Genomic DNA, 19232 nt, shown 5'->3' on the forward strand with positions numbered 1-19232 from the left:
ATTCTCTTGTCTCTGGCATCTCAATATGCCCTCCCCCATCCCAATTGAGTGCAAAAAAAAAAAAAAAATGCTTAAAATAAAAAACGGTAGCAGCAGCAGCAGCAGCTGTCTGTCTAAACACGCTGTCCTCGTCTCTGTGCCTGCCTATCTTATCTCGACCAGTCTATAAATTACTTAGCAGTCCGGCACCTAGGCTCCTCAGTGCCTGAGCCCTTCATGGGAGACACAAACTGTTTCAGATACCTGGCAGCTTTACCCATTTCTGTTATCTGTCAGACTTCTTAAGGTATTTGAGTTTGCAGTGCCTGCTCCTAAAATTAACCAGGCACTGGTCTAAAAAGAAAAGCAACCAGGGAGGGAAAGAGGGAGGAAGGACGGAAAGTAAGGAGGAGAGGAGAAGAAGAGGATGCCTTGGGGAAAGCGTTGACCTGAGGAGGTACAGAGTCTGCACGGATCATGTGGCTCTGTGTGCTTTAGTGGACTTTATCATAAGCTATGGTGGCTTCTCAGGTGATTTTCTATTGGCCATGGTCCCATCCCAACAGAGGCTTTTTTTTTTTATTTTTTTAAAAAATTTTTTTTTTCAACGTTTATTTATTTTTGGGACAGAGAGAGACAGAGCATGAACGGGGGAGGGGCAGAGAGAGAGGGAGACACAGAATCGGAAACAGGCTCCAGGCTCTGAGCCATCAGCCCAGAGCCTGACGCGGGGCTCGAACTCACGGACCGTGAGATCGTGACCTGGCTGAAGTCGGACGCTTAACCGACTGCGCCACCCAGGCGCCCCAGGCTTTAAACATACTGTAGAAGCAGCGATTAGCATTCTCCATATTTAAATCATCGTAACACTTTATAATCTTGGTGGCTATTTAGGGAAGTAATTAATTTACTCCATGCATGTAAACTTAAAGTGCCTTCACAATATAGCTCATCATCCTACTCAACACTAGGATAAGTAAAGTAATGTGAACACAGTGTTGTAGAAGGAAAAAGCCTGCTTTCTCCCTGGGTAGGTCTCCGTATCAAAACATTTGATGAGTAAGTCAGAAACTACTGCGAAAAGTACCTCTGCGACCATCCGAGTTATTGACGATGTCAAGATTTAGTCTTTCTCCACCCCTGATATTACTGAAAGTCTTTATGGTTCTTTCCATAAATGAACAAACAGCCTGTACTCCCAAGTTCTGAGGGAAACTTGGGAGTTACTGGGAAAATATTACAGTCCCATTTTTTAAGAACTAAAAAAACAATTCTCCATCTTCACCTAAAATCGAAAAGGGGTTAAACACCACCAGAAAGAAAGGTGGTTTTGCATTTAAAACCCAGATCGTTCATGAGAAGCAAATCCACTGAGTTTACTCAGCAAGGACTATCCTGGCCATGGCAGGCACTGTTTCCCAGCACCCCGTGAACATGCTTTGTACAGTCCAAGTATATTGGCTATATTTTATGTTTTCAATGTCATGCTTTAAAAAGTACCTCATTTTAGGCTTTGTCTCCATTAGGGAATGAACTCTGGAATTTTTAGTACTTTTTTTTTTTAAGTAATCTCTGCACCTAACGTGGGGCTCAAACTCACCACCTCAAGACCACGGATGCTCTGCCAACTGAGCCAGCCAGGTGCCTCGAGTAGATTTTTCATATATTTATTTTTTTCATATTTATATATTTATTGGGGGGGGGCAAGGGGCAGTGAGAGAGGGAGAGAGAGAGAATCCCAAGCAGGCTCCACACTGTCAGGGCAGAGCCTGATGTGGGGCTCGATCCCACGAACTGTGAGATCATGACCTGAGCCGAAATCAAGAGTCAGACACTCAACCCACTGAGCCTCCTGGGCTCTCCCAGCAGATCTTTAAAATGCTTCAGTCGTTAAATGAGATAAAATCCTTAGCCAAGAAACAAAGAACTTGTGCATCATAGGGCTTTGTTGCTCCTAATTACCAAGTAATACGTGAGTATGTTCTTGTTGTTAGCGCATGAGCTCTGAGGCCTCTGGAGCTAAGGATGTGGGCTACAATCATCTCATGTAGCCATGGGTGACTTCTTCACTCACTGGGGTACTCTGTCCTCTGTGCCCTCTTCCTTCCCCACCCTGCCCTTCCCCTCTGCAAATAGCATTTTTCCTCCACCCTTCCCAACACAGGGCTTCCCCATGTTGCTGCTTTTCATTGAAGATTTTAGTTTGGAATACTGTATGACTCTCTGTTTATTATGCTACCGTTTAAAGCTTTATTACAATGGGCAGTCTGGATGATGCGATGTCACTTTGCCAAGGTAGAGAAGGCACAGGCCAGTTACAATGTGGGACAAAATAAAGACAATTAGATGGACAAAAGTTGTTTGGGTTTTGGAATGTTTCATTTGGAGTGTTTTTAAAGGTCTTTGAAAAAAGAGTCTCAAACGGCAGGGGTGAATGTCATGAGGTCACCCTTTCCTTGTGTTAGAAGGTGTGGCAAAGGAGAGGCCAAGTGTGAGGATGCAGGAAAAGGAAATAAATGTGGAACAGGCAGGAAAGGAACGTACTGGGGCACAGGAAGCCACAGACCCTGGAGAGGAAAGAAGGAAAGGCAGGCATCACAAATGAGGCCAAGAATGGGAGGAAACACAGTCCTAGAGCCCAATATTCTCATATGACACTGTCCCTATTTCTGTGTCCATGATCTCCCCTTCTGCCTCAGGACTGTGTCCACCCCAAGTGCTCCCTAAACCAGGCTGGGCAGCAGAATCATGTGGAAAGCTTAAACAGATACAGATTCCTGGGGCTCAGATCTAGGGGGAAAAAAATCTGTTGTTTTCTTTTTTTCTGGCTACTCTCGATGTGAGCTAGCTTGACAAACACTGATTTGCAGGCTTTCGATCTGACTGCCACTTAGCAACCAGGTCTGACCTTAGAGAAGAGTTGGCTTTGGGAAGGGTGTTTTTAATTTGATAAAACATAACTGCAAGTCCAAACAAACAGTCCATTGACTGACCTGTGTCAGTCTTATATGTGGTATACTCCAAACGTTGACAGTTGAAACACTCCATGATGGGTCATCCCTTTTATGAAAACGCCACGTTATCTGGAGATGCCCGTTTTGCCTTTCAGTAAGAATCAGGGATCAGTGGGGAACCGTGTTAAGTGGCAAATCCACAGACGTACAGAACATCCACATGAATAAGGTAAAACTACTATTTGATTTAGAAAGCAAGCAAATGATCCGTATGGTTCCTAGGACTTAGTTGGCTGTCCCAAGTCCTGCAGCCAGCAGGGATAAATTTTTCCTTTTATATCTAAAGTAAATTATTTGAACCCCTACTGACAGAGTAGAAGATGTCCAGTGCCCACCCCACTATTTTTATGGGCTTTTAACTCAAGGGGTTAACTCAAGTGGGGTGGGGTGAGTTCTCCTACTCACTTGTTCTGATTTCTTATTTAGTTTGACTTCTTCATCTCACATTATCTTGCCTGATATCCACCCTGTACCAAGCCTTATACAAGCCCTTTGCCTTTGGTTCTCCAAACGCTGTTTTAAGAGGTTACCAGAAGTACTTACATCACAACAGAGCACAGCAAACAACTTTAAAAGTGTATATTAAATAAATACTCTTTTGCTTTTGGCCTTTTCGGTGATCAGGAATTTCTCATTCTCTGACTTCTCCCCACCCCCAATCTCCATAGATTCCCAAAGTGAATTGCACTTGAACAGTGTATAAATATTTTTTATCTCAAGAGATATCACCAAATTGTCTTCTGAATTTAGCAATGTATTAATATCAATGTATATTCCCATCCACAGAATACAATCACTTAATTTTCATCATTCCCTCACCAACAAGAAATAAAATTTGTATTTTATGTATTTACCAATATCATAGGCAAAATATATTGTCCCAATATTGTCACTTACATTTCTTTAATTATGAAGTTTGAGCATTATTTATCTATAAACGACTGTTTTCTTTTCCCTATTAGGTATTTGGCGATTTTCTTCAATTTTCTTATTGATTTGTAAGAACTCTTCACATAGTAGAGATAGTAATTCATCGTTATGTATGTTGCAAATATTTTCCCCAGTTTGTTTCTTCTCCTACATTTTCAGTGGTGCATCTGGTCCCATGATGCCCTTGGGATTGGGATTGTTCCTAACTTTCCAGTGACCTCACCTGTTGCTTGTGGGGAAAGCCCCACAGATCTAAGACTATTGGTTTCATGGAAGCCAGCCTTTTTGGTGTTGGTCTTTTTCCTTAATCCCCTCCTCCTCTTCCTCCTCCTCACCCCTTATTCCTCTTCCTCTTCCTTCTTCCTAGTAAATCTTTATTTTCAGTGGGACACATTTAACATATGAAGATTACACCCAGCTGATGTTTTTTGATGTTGCTCCTTGCTAGAAGGAGGAAGTGGCAAGTTCTCTTTTATGATGGGCCTCCCTTGACCCCCCCCCCTTTTGGTTTGCAAATGATCTCTCTGAGGGACTCACTGAGTCTTTTTTTCAGTTTCTACTTTTCTCTAAGTTTAGGGACATGTGGCTACTGAAAGACCAGTATTTGCAGGACTTAGTTTATTGTGCTTAGTTTGGGAAGAGAAAGAGAAGAGCTTTGTCAGTCTGTATCTAGGCTGACCTCTTTCCCAAAAAGCCTTTACTTTTGGTGTTTCTTCAGCAGGTACATTGTATTTCTTGGGTCCCTTGGAGGTCACTGTCCCTCGGGGCACAGTTTATGTCACTCCAGCAACATAGCAGATGCAAAATGGGCAGATATGTACATTAGGCCATAGTGAAAGAAGTCCTGAGTTCTTTCCTGGCTAAGCAAAATTTCCATAGGTTTTGTGTCCTAGATGCTGTAGGGCCTTTGGGAGTATTAAACATTCACACATCTCAACTATGTTTTTTTTCCCCCACAAAATTAGTAGCCCTTTCTTTGCTTCAAATGGGCTTCTGTAGTACATCTAGGAGACTAAATGTGCTTCTTTCATAAAATATTCTCAGCTCCAATAACCATTATCATGTTAAGAGACAAATGATGTGATGTACCCATAAGAATGTGCTGGGTGATAAAGCCAGCTTTCCCCATCTCCAGCATTTCTCATATTCTCATGTTCTTAAGATCACGTGGAAGCTGTTAGAACACTTTTCCTAGCCCTGCCCCCATGGATTCTGACTTTGTAGGTAAAGGTGGTGCCGAGAAATCTGCATTTTTAGTGAGCGCAGAGGTGGTTCTGATGTCTGTGGTCCTTGGTATTGGCTTTGAGTCCAAGGCCAGATGTCTCAATCTCAGCACCATTGACATTTGGAACATGGTACTCCTTTGTTGCTGGGGTGCTGGTTAGCAACATCTGGGACCTTATCCCTTAGATGTCAGTAGCACCCTCCCCCCATTATAACAATCAGGAATGCCTCCAGACATTGCCAGCATGTCCCCTGGGGAGTCAAATCACCCTCAACTGAGAACCACTGACTGGGGGGGAAATAAATGAGAAAATGCTAATTAAAAACAGTTTTTACTTTCATACATAGATGGTCATACCCTCACATTGATTTCATTGAACAAATTAAACGAATATTTCTGAGCACCTGATATGCACTAAACATTTTATATTAAAAATGTTTAATATAATCATGGTTACTTCTTTAACATAAGATGGAAGAAAAGGAAATGTTCTTGTAAGTTAATATCTGTTGAATATGCATTTTTCCTAAATTAATATTCCCAATAGTTTTCTGTAGGATATATCAGAGCTTTAAAATTAATATTAAAAATTAATATTAATTAACCAATATGAAAAGTAATATTAAATTAAAATGAATATTAAAATTGGCATTGCTTTAGGGAGGATGTAATTCAGCTGGTGTGAATTGCTGTACTCTCTAGTGATGAAACAAATTTGATTTATAAACTTTACATTTATTTTAATTTAGAAACATAGGAAGAAAGTCATGATGCACCTGCCATAATACTGTTTCTAAAACCTCACCTCTGCTGTAATTTTAGAATCTCTCCTTGGAGAGTCGGTGGTCTACATAAATAAATAACTGTACCCAAACATGCTCATTTCAATGTGAGTTTTTCACATGTTAGTAAAATGTTAAAAATAGACCATGATGTAGGGCACTCAGATATTTAACTCCTTACGTCAGTGACAGAAGGAGCTACAAGGAAGGAAAGAGGGAAAGAAAGAAGGTAGGAAGGGAGGGGGAAGGGAGGGACAGAAGGAGGAAAGAAGAAAGGAAGGAAGGAAAGAAGGAAGAAAGGGAAGGAACAGGAATTGATTGAGGATAATGCTCTATAATCTCTGACCACCGGTCAGTAAATTCTATTGAAATTCAAGAGTAGAGACCTACAAGGAGGCTGGTGAAACCATTCCTAAAAGGCAAGAAAAAGAAGCCTATTGACATTCAGGAACCCTGAAGAGATCAGCTGACTTCTCCATTGTAGACTTTATCCCCCTCCTCCCAGAAAGGTGTGAATACAGCTCAAGACAGGAAAGGAGTCTTTTTTGCAGAGGGTGCTGTTGTTAATGTGTCAACAGTGTGGACAGGCTTTCTGGGCAGTTCCCAATGATATCATTTCTTTGTACTGGAGATCAAGGACCTTTGTGGATTAGGAAAGAAGAACCAGACCCCGGCAGCTGTCTTTCCTGCTGTGTTTGGCAGGCAGCACTGAGTCTCAGAAGAGGACCCCAGGACCTTGGCCAGGGGTTCAGAAAGAAGCAGGCCCACCTAGAAATGGAAACTCCAAGGAGAGTAAGGCGCTCTGACTTACAAAGCTGGAGAGAGAATAAATAGGAAAATGAAAAACCCCCATCATTCCTAGTGGAAGGCTGAATTCAAGAAACCTAGCTTTATATTATTTTCCTCTGCAGAGAGCGTGCAGAGTAAGATAACTGCTTGCTTTTTAAAAATGCTGTTTTCTGTGTAGGGTGTTTCAGCGTGTGTCCTCTCAGGATTTCCAGACAGTCCCTAAAGGGTCATTAACATTATTTAAATATTCATGCTGGGGGAGGGGACCACAGACTGAAATTTCAGACCGCTCCAGAGTGAGGGACGGTTGGCTACCATCCTGATGCGGCCCCACCTTGTGTATCAGCTGCCTCCTTCCCCACCGATGGCTTTGTTAACACACGCGCTTTGACACCAGGCCACCGGCTGCACAACGAGGAGGGCAGCGCGACGGCTCTGGAGAGCCGGTGAGCCGGAAGCATCCCCGTCCACACCTTGGCCTCTAGGCCACAACGGGGAGAGCCCCAAAACACAAAGACGCACTTCTAACCGCTGCCGGCCGTTGTACTTACCCGGGGACAGTCGCGCGGTGTCGAAATGAAGGATTGCTCCCACCTCGGGCAGGAGCTCAGCAGCCCCTGGCGTTGCGAGCGCGCACATACACCCACACGCTTCCACCTACTTACATACACGTACGTGTACCCCAACACACACCCGCCTGTGCACACGCCGACACGCCCACCCGTGCACTGACAACAGGTCCACATCACCAGACACGGAGCCCTCTCCCCAGTTAGGAAATACTGGGCTTCACTTGCCTCTATCCATCCATCTCTCCATCCCTCCACCCCTCCAATGTACCCATTCATTCATTTCGTGGTTTCTCGGTTTGTGCTTTGGATTCCACCGAAGCCAGAGACGCGTGGGTGGATGGGGAGGGCACTTGGAAGCGGAGGGGCGGCCCGCGGTCGCCGGGCGCCGAGAGGGGCGGGGAAGGGGCGGGCTCCGGCAGCCCACGGGCGGCGCTCCTGGCCCTCCGGCGCGCCCAGCGGCCGCTGCGCCCGGCAGACGCGCTCGCCCCGGCCCCGGGGCTGCCGCACGCCTTCCCTGGAGCTTCTCAGACGCCCCGCGCCGCAGCAGAGCTCGAGGACTGCGCCCCCCAGGATCCCGCGCCCAGAGGTGGGTGGCCCAGGTTGGGGGCGCGGCGGCCTCCGACTCCGCGTCCCCGGGACGCCCTCCTAGTGTTGCGGCCTCAGGCGTCGTCCCCGGGGCGCCCTCCGAGTGTTGGGGCTCCAGGCGTGGGGAAAGGGTGGCCCGGGAGGGGCTGCAGATTTGGGGTGTCCTCCGAAGGATCGCGGACTTTAAAGGGCTTTTATGGCCTTGCCTAGCGGAGCGTGTGCGCGGAGGTGGCCTGGCTGGAAAGGGCTGTGGCCATGTGGCTTTGAATTCCTAGGTTTGGGGGAGGGCCGAGCCTTTGGCTGCTTTATTCAATACTTAGTTATATATGCTTTAGAAAAATAAACTTAGGACCCTTTCTTCTGCCCTCCAACACACACACACACACACACACACACACACACACACACACACACACACACACAGGCGGGCTGTACAGGAAAAGCGGGGAATATCTAACGGCCGTGGCCACCCCTCCAGATCCGGAGCAGCAGAGGATGGAACCACTGGTTCCAGCTCCCGAGTAAGACGCGGGTCCTTAGATGGCAGCGCTGGGGTGTTGGGGGAGCGCAGGCCGGGGAGGGCCGGGTCCCCGGCCAGCCGGAGCCTCGCGGACTGGGTCTGGGAGCTGCACACTCCGGAGACCATGCAGCCTTTCTGTGCAGGGACGCCCGGAGTACGCGCTGAGCCTGGAAGTTTGGCCTGTGGCTGAGAGCCCAGCTGTTAGGACCCGGTGTTTTATCCTGGATAAAGCGGAGGGTACCTCTCTTTGGGCCCTTCGTGGAGACAGTTTGGGGAGTGGAAGGGGCTGGTCGCGGTGGTGCTCGCTGGGCAAACTGTGCCTGTAATCTGGGTGGAGGCAGCGTGAGCTCAGGGATGGGAGCGAGGAGATCCTGGCGGCCCTGAGAAATTGTGGAGAAGCGTACTGGAGGACGAGGGACTGAATCGAAGTCCGTGAGAGCTGGGAGCCCGGGACCTGGCGGAGGAAGGCGGGCGGGCCTGGGAGCGGCGGCGCGGCGCGGGTGGCCGTGAGCACTGCCGGCTAAGGGACGGCTGCGCGCAGTGGGGAGCCAGGCAGGGAGCAGAACAGGCAGCGGGTTCCTGAGCTCCCGGCCCTCATGGCAGACCCTCGCCAGCCTTGGGGACCTTTCCCTAATCCGCAAAAAGGGGGCGTCGCGAAGGGCGATGACTCATTTTGAGAGGCCGTGGGTTGTCTCTCCAGACCCGTTCAAGCCAGTTGCGTGGGGCAGTATTGATTTGGCTGTGATAGGCTGTGTGGTCAGACTTTGACAAATCTTTACCCTTCTCTGTAGCAGCTTTAAGTGCAGAGCCATTAATGTAGGCAAGCCTCTTTCCCCCGCCCCCCCCCCAAATGTATTTCTCTTTGAAAAGAGATCTCACACATACACACACTTACCTATACATCTCTACATGGTGCATCTCTGAATCTGCTAACAAGTTCACAGGGGAAGCAGCCTTCCGTCTTCACATGTTGCCAGGCATCTGGAGGCCACCAGGCACCACTGTGATCCCAGGACGTTGGTTTTTCTTGGTTTTGTTCTAATTCAAGAGTTTCGCTTAAGCATCACACTTTTCTTCCTGGAAATGGTCCTAATTTCATTAAATATTGTCTCTTTCCTCCCACCTGGCACCATCCCCAAGCCTGATCAATAAAATTTCAGAGTAAGGAGTTTACTTTGTCTGTTTAAACGTAAAGCCCTTTAAGAATTAAAACTTGCCCTAACACATCTTCTAAACGGCTGTCCACTGCCAGCTTTCTCCTGCCCAGTTTTGACACTGGCTCTTTGCTCAGAGGGCGCTTTCTCCTTTGAGTGGGCACAACATGGGTCAGGTAGGTCCTGCAATTATTTGGGGCTACACCAATACCATTAGTCAGGAGCCAGGAAAAATGAAAGTAACCCTCCTCGGGTCTCCCAGCATCTTCCCTAGTGGATTGCAAGTTAGGTGTTGAGATGTTTCTCTGGCACCAAAGTTCACTTCAGTTTCTTTCGGGGATGCTGAGGTGCCGGTGGGAGCGGGTGACTGGGTTCTGAGATGGGACAGACATTTTGAAATACCCATCATCTCATAGTTCTGGCATGACGGTTGGCAAGGCTTCCTGCCTGCACAGTTCAGGGTAGTGTAGTCAGATTATTTCACTTCCATAAGTGGCTCGTTCTCACTCAGGAACCTCAGGATTTCAGGCTCATGAGATGAAGCAGGTTGTCTTAACTTCTTATCAAGTAAGGGGGGGGATAGTATGAGCCATTGGTTGTTTTACGACTAAAACTTATCAATATTTTAGTATAGCACTATTAAATATTACTTTTAAAAATGTGATCACCCTAGATTTTCTAGTTAATTATTAGAATTATTGTCTAGATACCCTCTTTATAGATTTGGTGGACTCCTAAAGCATCCATGTCTCAGATTTCTATCACGGATGCTATTACAAGTCTCTGGGTTTTTTTTTTTTTTTAATGGTTTTTATTTTATTTTATTTTTGAGAGAGAAAGAGTACCAGCAGAGGAGGGGCAGAGAAAGGAGACAGAATCAGAAAGTAAGCTGCAGGCTCTGAGCTGTCAGCACAGAGCCCAGCACCGGGCTCAAATTCATGAACCGTGAGATCATGACCTGAGCTGAAGTTGGCTCTCAACCAACTGAGCCACCCAGGCGCCCCTACAAGTCTCTATTTATTAAGATAATGAGAAATGTTTCAAATAAAAATGAAATTGAGTTTGCATGGAAGTTGTGTTGAGGAGTTTTAATAATTGAAACAGGTGAAACAGGGGCATGTTGAAATTTACTTCTAAAGACCAAAAGGGTGATGTTTAGTTCTATTCTTTAATTTTATACATTTCTTGAAGCTGGTAGAATTGATGATCAATCTTGACTTAGCCTCTAAAATGGCTGTTCTTTGATCTTGAGAAATGATCTTGAGTCATCATTTGCTTAGATGATTGATCAGGGATTCTGTACTACCTATTGGAAATTTGAACAAATTAATTAATGTACTTATCAATAATTTTAGTAAATTTTGCTGAAAAACGAAACAACTTTAAGTTCAACAATTTTAGTAAGTTTTGCTGGAAAACGTCATCATTTTCTTTATACTGTGTAAACTCTACACCCATGGATAGATTTTCTATGAAGCTAAAAAAGCTTAAGTTTGGGGGTCTCCTCACTGGCACCCACCTTACCCATTAGCACGTTGAGTGGCTTGGGCACGAGGGTGGCAGTGCCTCCATGATCCATGATGAGATCCATGCTCTTTGTAAGGTAATCCCCTTCTAAGAACATATAAGTCCCCTGTTACTTAAAAAAAAAAAAAAAAGGAGGCATACCTGGGTGACCCCATCGGTTGAGCTCCAACTTCAGCTCAGGTCATGATTTCGCCATCTGTGAGTTGGAGCCCCACATGGGACTCTCGGCCATCAGTGCAGAGCCTACTTCGGATCCTCTGTCCCCTCTCTCTCTGCCCCTACCCCGCTTGAGTTCTCCCTCAAAAAAATTAATTAAAAATTGGAAAAAAAAAAAAAGACCACCATTCAAGTTTTGGACCTTTGCCCTTCGAACATGTTTGTCAAGAATGTATTATTACAGGAGAGTCAAAATCATCCCTATTTCAATATGAAATCCACTATTTTCCTCAAAGAGAAAATTATAGAGTTTGGGTATGTGATTGTCACTAGCACTTGATTAACTAGAATACTTAAGAAATGAATTACATTAAGTAATATAAGTTTAAACCTGAGTTTTAAAAATGCATTTCAACTGTTGGTGATACAAGTGTGTATCTAAGGGGTAAAATGAAGGGCTACCTTGCTTGGCTTTGCCTTGGTGAGTTTACTGTGGTGACTATATTGTTGTCTGTCCATTGACAATTTAGGACTTTGTAGTCTCTGCGTGATGTCAACACAGATAAAAATTAAGATGTGTAGGAGCGCACAAGTGTAATTGTGGAATCCACTCCAGGACGGCCTCTGGAGACCGGCTTTTGAGAAAACAGATCCCAGTACAAATATCATTTCTGTTCTTTGCCCCACTCTCTGGAAGGTTGAGAAGTGAATTAATCATGACTTTTCCATCGCCTGCCGTACAGCAAGATGCACTTTCTCCAGGGTTCGGCCCAGGGTTCTCTTTACCTGTTGAAGTGAATTCTGAGATTGGGGAGGTGCAAGAGAGGACAGACAGCATGGGGGAAGGGCCTGAGGGCATCCTTGGGCCCGTCTACCTCTTTCCCCTTTGGTATCTGTCTCTGAAATCCAGGCGCACAAGTTCTCCCAGGCCTTGGGGGGTACAGTCAAGTGGAAGCAAGGGATGTGTAACTGACATTGCTCCCCTCTTGGTTGGGGTCTCAGGGTGACCAGGTGTGCCATGCAGCCGGAGAAGGTGGCCTGTGGAGGCGGAATGCTGCTCATTTTCCCTAGGGATGGGAGGTGAGATGAAGGAGCTTCTCTCAAGTGGGTTTGAGGGGTTGGGTGTTTTTGTTTCATCCTTTAAGTCTTGGAGATACGTGTCCTGGTTGAGGGGGTCGTGGGGTGAATACCAGGGAAGTGGGGGAGCTGCAGGACACTGTGAAGAATGTTGTTGTCCTTTGACCTTTTGCTTCCTTAGGGGTGGGCAGGACTTTTCTGGTGGGTTTTGCTGCTTGACTGGAGCAGCCTGAGTGAGCAGAGGTCTGCAGATAGTGTGATGCCCAAGTTATCCAGAACCATGGCGGGGCCAAAACACAGTAACGCCTGGGCCAAGTTCTCTGTAAGATCTTGGGCACGCCACTTAAATGGAATCTCAGTTCCCTCACCTACAAAAATGGGAATACCAAAACCTGCCTATTTGAAAACTTGTGTTCAGTGAGATATATGGAAGCACCTTGCATGTATTGTATTTCTTAAGTTAAAATCTCTTTTCATCTTTTTTTCTTAAGATATATGTATTTATTTAAGTAATCTCTACACCCTGGGCACCTGGGTGGCTCAGTCGGTTAAGCGTCCGACTTCAGCTCAGGTCATGATCTCAGGGTTCGTGAGTTCGAGCCCCGCGTCGGGTTCTCTGCTGACAGCTCAGAGCCTGGAGCCTGTTTCGGATTCTGTGTCTCCTTCCCTCTCTGACCCTCCCTTGCTCATTCTCTTTCTCTCTCTCTCTCTCTCTCTCTCTCAAAAATGAACATTTTTATGTGTTTATATCTTTGTTATATTTTATGTTTATAAACATAAAAATAAACATAAACATTAAAAAAAAATTTTTTTTAAGTAATCTCTACACCCAACATGGAGCTTGAACTCACAACCCTGAGATCAAGAATCTCATGCTCTGCTGACTGAGTCAGCCAGGTACCCTAAAATCTCTTTTCATGTTTATGGTAGATGCAAATAAATGGTTTTTAAAGTTAATTTTTAAAATTGCAGCAATTTGTGGCAGGTCAATTGTTCATCCTTCACACTGATCAGATGGAAAAGGGTTGAGCACAGAGATTCTGCAAACCTAACGTCACCTTCACTGGCCAGCCTCCTTTTGACTTGGGGGAGTCTGGCTGACATCCTTCTTCTCCCATTGCCCCCACAGCACTCGCACTATCACGGCTTCTTCCATTTTTCTTTACTTGCTTCCTCTTTATGCTTTGAGTGAGTCAGAAATTGTTCCTCATCGGACAAACGGACCCAAATTTTCAGGACCCTAATCCTGGGCTTTAAGCTCACTCAGTGACCCGTAGTGTGATGGATGTCAGTGGGACCTCCCTTCCGAAACTCGTGCAAGATTCTTTGCCGGCACTAATGAGTTTACTCTGTCACTAAGATGGGAACAGGGATTAATATATTAAGTAAAGATGTGCAGCCAGGATTAAAATGAAAACGGTTTTCAGAAGAGCCTGAGAAGCCTCGTTAATCCAATCCTTTTATGTTTTACCATTTAATTTCACAGATTTGCCATAGATTTTGCAGGTTGGATGAATTATTAAGTAGCACATTACTTTGAATAAATTCTTAAGTGTTACAAATCATTCTTTTATACACACCAGCCTCCAGCCTCGGCCCAAAGCTCTCCACCGAATCAGTCCTCTGTGCCAGCAAGGACTGGGGTCTGGACTAGCTAGAGCCTGTACCTTTAAGGAAGTGAGGCGGTTAGAAAAAGTAGCTGGGGATTCACAAGCAATATGATTTAAAAAGCGGAACATTGTAGCTCCTGACCCTGTTTGCAATGCCTCCGTGAAGTTTTCTTTTTAGTCATTGTCTGTAGGAGGGATATCCCCCTCTTAAAACGTCCCACAAAAGGGGGACCATCCAACTCATGTCCACTGATCCACTGGTGTATCTAGTCCTACACTGAAGACCCAATTTACTGGGAATCTGCCCTGTTCACTTGGGCAGCATATCTGGATGTGCAGTCTAGTCATACTAGTGTCTATGTAGGGATTCCTGGGCTCTGGCACAGACAGGATCACCCACTTAAGAGGGGCCTGGATACAGCCTTTTGTTTATTTTTTTCTGGATGCTGCCTTTTAAACCAACTCTTCTGGGATGCCAAATAAAGCCTGAGAATTGATTGCATTGGGACACAAGCCTGCAGAGGATACAGATACCTCCCCAGCACCCCACAAGAGTAGTAACTTAGGAGAGAGGGTAATGTGCCCTGGCCCAGGTCCCCAGTGAAGTTCTTTTTTTTTTTTTTTTTTAATATTTTTTAACGTTTATCTTTGAGAGACAGACAGACAGACCATGAGTGGGGGAGGGGCAGAGAGAGAGAGAGAGAGAGACAGAGAGAGAGAGAGAGAGAGAGAGAGAGAATCCGAAGCAGGTTCCAGGCTCTGAGCTGTCAGCACAGAGCCCAGCACCGGGTTCGAACTCATGAACCGCAAGATCATGACCTGAGCCGAAGTCAGATGCTTAACCAACTGAGCCACCCAGGCGCATCCCCAGTGGAATTCTTAAATAAGCAGATACACTGACCTGCCTGCCTCAGGTCTTGACTGATTTCACTGCTCCAACCCAGAGGCGATCCTAGAACTGCTTCAAAAAGGTCTGTGGCTTCTGCTTGAGCTTTCTGCCCTGTAGGGCCCCTAAACCCCTGATCTCCTTTATAGGATGGACGAGAAATCGAGTCCATATATAAAGATTAAAAAAATGCCAGTCCAGAAGCATTAACCTCTCTTTGAACTACAAAAGGTTGTATGTTATTGCTTCACACATGCGTTAGTGAGGAGGCCTTGAGGAGGGTTATTACTGTGCAGGGCAAGGATAAACTGTGATGTTGGAGCAGTTTTTCCTGGGTTGTCAGAAGAGGCCAACCCTCTGGAGGTTTCTGCTTGGTGCTTAGCGTGCCCCGGGGTTTGTCAAGTTTCGAAGAGACATTTCCCAGGCCTTCCAGGTTTATAGTCTTTTGTCAGAGGGGTGTGGGGTGGGGAGCTACCACTGACATCACACCGAGCACTGTGAAGAGAAGGGTTCCCTAGGTGGCCATCCTGTCTGTAGGCCATGATCTTCACAGCGTGTCTATAGTGAACCATGAGGCCAGGACTGAGCCACTGTCCTGTAGCAGAAACCAGCCCTGCAGATCCGGGGAAAGCCCAGCCCTGGGCAGGGGAGAGGAAGGGACACTGACCTGCCTTTCCTTCCACCCAGTTAACTGCCTCAAATGCAGATCTCTGGGGGCCTACCCAAGCCCCACACCTGGGTGAAATGTGTGTAGAAGATTCTAGAAAGGCCAAACCACACTTTCCTGTAGGCGGTTAACTGACTGCTTTCGGTCCCTCTCCCTGACCGGATTGGCTTACATTATCATGACATCATTTGCTCAGCAGAGACACTTTGGAGCGGTGCCTGATGTAAGTTTTGTGATACACCCTACAAACAGAGAAAGAAACCCATTGTTGAGCCCTCTTTACGAAAGGGGCCGGGGGAGTGATTTTCCCAAAGGAATAAATCTTAATTTTCTAGAAAATTCAAGTACTTCGCAACTCTGAATTCAAAAGCTCTCTCTGTATGTGTATTAAAATCAAGGTCCATGTGCCATGTGCTGTGTGATTCCAAGGCTGTATTTAGCCTGGCAAATTAGTATTTTGCATTCGAACATTTTATCTTTGCAAAGGATAGCAGGCATTCTCCTCTGACACAGTCCCAGATGAACAGAATCCATTCATTTGAGGAGGAAAGCCATCAAAGCGTATAGGCAACTTAGATCATATCCAAGGTGCTTGTCATTATCCCTATTTGGGGATGATTTTTCCTTTAGAAAAAAGTTCAAATCAGTGTTAAAATGCAGCACAGAGATGGGCCCCAAGTGTGGGAGGCATTGCTTTTGCATGAAATCACAATGTGTACATTGTTTTAAAATATTCTTTTCATCATATGCTTCATTACCAAAACAATTCACAGCCTCCCAAGGATGACAGATGTTATAGTATAACCAGCATGGAGGGTATAAAATAGAAGAATGAAAAGGGAAGAAGCCCCTCCCTCTGGGAGCTTTAGTTTTCTAGGGAAGTCCCTGTAATCCCCAGGGACACCTCGATCTTGAGGTTTCTAGGCTGGGGGTGCTGGGAGGAGCTGAGAGGGAAGGGGAAGGGAATTAACATTTTTTGAGTGTCAGATGCTAAACTGGTTGCTTTATCTCCACCATCTTACTTGTTCCTTACAATCGCCACCATTTTTCAAGCGAGGATACTGATGCACTTGGCAGTTATGGAACCAGCCAAGGGCCCCACAGCTGCGTGATGTCCTCCTGTTTCTCCCACTCAGTTCCCTCCTGTTACTAAACCAGTGCTCTGGGGGCCTCGCTGTTCGAAGTGTGGTCTGGGGACCTGTGGCATTGCCATTACTCAGGAGCTTGTTGAAACAAGAGAATCCTGAGCCCCGTCCCAGACCTACTGAATCAGATTCTGCATTTTAACAAAATCCCCAAGAATCTGTATGCACGTTATAGTGTGAGAAGCTCTCTTACCCCATTTGGCGGAGGAAGGTTTGGCAGTCAACCCTATGCAAAGTAGCCAAGCTTCCAGACTGGAATCAGCAGATTCAACCTGAGAGTTTGGTCCGCGAGAGGGGAGGATGCTCCTAGAATCTAGTGGGATAAACACCCTACAATGCACAGGACAGCTGCCCACCATGAAGAATTACCCTCCCCAGAATATCCAGAGTGCTGATGTTGAGGTACCCCGAATCTCGTTGTCTGTCTAGAATTCACACCCTGTAGATGTGTTTCCGTAGCTTCAGATGCACGTAGCTCTTTAGCAAGCATATCTTAAATGAGAGGATACAAATTGCAGTGTGCTATGCAGATGTGATTCTTTATATTGGGACTTGAAAAGTGACAAAGAGTTTAGATTGCAACATGAAAAGATTTCCATTAGAGTTTTGAGAGCATCTGGCTAAGGTACCCAGGAAGCAGTGGAAATACATCCGAGAGCCCTGTACTGATTGCCCCCCACTGGGTCCCTGGCCCCCCACCCCCTTGCCATCCTGCCTGGCAACAGTGCCTTTTGTGTTTTAGTTTCACTTGCCCAGGCCTCTGCCCTATTTTTCAGCTCCCAAGCAAACTGTGTTGGGTCAGCTATGCCACCTGGAGGCTGGGGGAGGAAAGGGGAAAAATGAAGGACTCCCTCCCTAGGCCTTTCCTCTCTGCCTCCTGGGATCTGTGGCTCTGCCTCTTTTCTGGCTCAGCTCCTTTGGCTCCACCACGCTGCAGGCACTTCCGCTGCTAAGTATCTATCCTCTGCCCCTTCTCCCTTCTCTCTCCCTTTAGATTCTGGCCCAGAACCTCTGGAACTCTCTCCCCTCCAGCCACTCTGTCTCCCTCCTGCCTTTTCTCTCTGTCTTCCTTCCTTCTGTAAGCTGAAAATCCACCAGAATCACAACTGGGAAGTGAAACCAGCACGCCCAATGTATATTACGGGGGAAGAAAGTTTTGAAGTGAAATTATATCCAGGAAAGAATCCCTGTCATTCATCCTCAGTTTGAAGAGGATTGCTCTTGAGAGGATTGCTACAAACGTCTCCACCTACTTTCTTGTTTTGTTCTGATTCAACTTACTTTTTCTTGAGCTCGAGAATTTGAAGACAGAGTTCTTTGTAGGTTCTATTGTGTTTTCCAGCTTTCTTTCGTTGTTGGTATTATAAAATTCATTTTCCAGTACTTTTTTTTCTTAGCTTATTTATTTTGAGAGAGAGGGAGTGAGCAGGGGAGGGGCAGAGAGAGAGGGGGAGAGACGGGATCCCAAGTAGGCTCCCAGCTGACAGCGCAGAGCCCCACGTGGGGCTCAAACTCACGAACCTTGAGATCATGAACTGAGCCTAAACCAAGAATCAGATGCTTAACTGACTGAGCCACCCAGGCACATTATCCACGAAGTAGATTGTTCCAGATAAGCTTCAGAACCAAACTGGATTTATAATGAAGGCATTCCAAGGAAAAGAAAACCTCTTTGCGACTTCTGGGTACCCTCTTTTCACAACCTTTATTATTCCTTGCAAACAAAAGGTGGGGCCATAAAAGTGGAGGAGGCTGTGGGGAGTGGCTGGTGGACTAGGCAGAACATCCAGCCCCAGCACTGAGATCCAGAGGCCAGGGCAGAAGCCAGAGTGCTGGGCCTCTGGCCAGCGTGGAGTGTATCTTCCCAGGGCTGTGTTTTTCCAGCAGACCAGCTGATCTGCTCCAGAGGGCTTTAAACTGGAAGGTGGGGGTTCCAGGAAATAGTGGGAGTCAGAACATAAGAGCAGTTCCAAGGGAGGATTATCAGTTTTGTCACAAAAAGGGGTGATTTGACACCTGGTAATTGATTCCTAGTCATTGTTTTGAGAAAATAATTGGGAAATTGTAAGAGGACTAATTTTTGTCTTTAACATCACTCTTAAAGGTATATAAATGAGAGGAAGAAAACCTTAGAGGCCTCTGTCCCTTGAGGTACCATTTTGCCTTTCAACTTACACCCTCTAGATGTTCTCACCCTCATCACATCTCCCCAACTCCTCAAGGGTCCTCTTGGGCTTGATCATATGTGCCATCTCTCGCAAGTTCCACTGAACTCTTTCTGCCACAAACGATACCTTTCAAAATTGGCCTGGAAAAATGCTAGCAAAAATCATCACACAGTTGACTACTGCAAATACTCGGGCAAATACAAAGTAACAATTGCTGGGGCTTTATGAAGAATGGATCCAAACCAACGACAGACTTTCTACGATCGGAGGAACACATAATACAGTATATGTACAGTTGAATAAAACCTTGAACCTTTAACACGGGTCTGTTTTCACCCGCAAATTATGATCAAGCTTCTTTTTGAAGAGCATAACTTTGAAAGAGTTCAAATTTTTGTTTTTCTTCAGTGAGTTGGGTCTCCTGTAAGAGCAGATACTCTGAGCGC

The 19232-nt window shown here is 45.9% G+C and overlaps 1 protein-coding gene across 11 annotated transcripts in view; it reads left to right on the forward strand.

Moving 5' to 3' along the window:
• The window catches only part of PALM2AKAP2 (PALM2 and AKAP2 fusion), a 448549-nt gene that overhangs the window by 332868 nt on the left and 96449 nt on the right, over positions 1–19232 (forward strand). Inside the window, exon 1 of one of the 11 annotated variants that reach the window (XM_086683687.1) lies at positions 7711–7877. The exons of 9 other annotated variants lie outside the window; for them this stretch is intronic. The gene's annotated coding sequence lies outside the window, so the exon portion shown is untranslated. Of the gene's footprint in view, positions 1–7710; positions 7878–8373; positions 8398–19232 lie in introns of those variants that run through there. One more of the 11 variants, XM_086683689.1, reaches the window with a different exon arrangement.

This window comes from Puma concolor, chromosome D4 (assembly GCF_028749965.1).
Source record: "Puma concolor isolate L17-30 chromosome D4, mPumCon1.1.hap2, whole genome shotgun sequence".
NCBI lineage: Eukaryota > Metazoa > Chordata > Mammalia > Carnivora > Felidae > Puma > Puma concolor.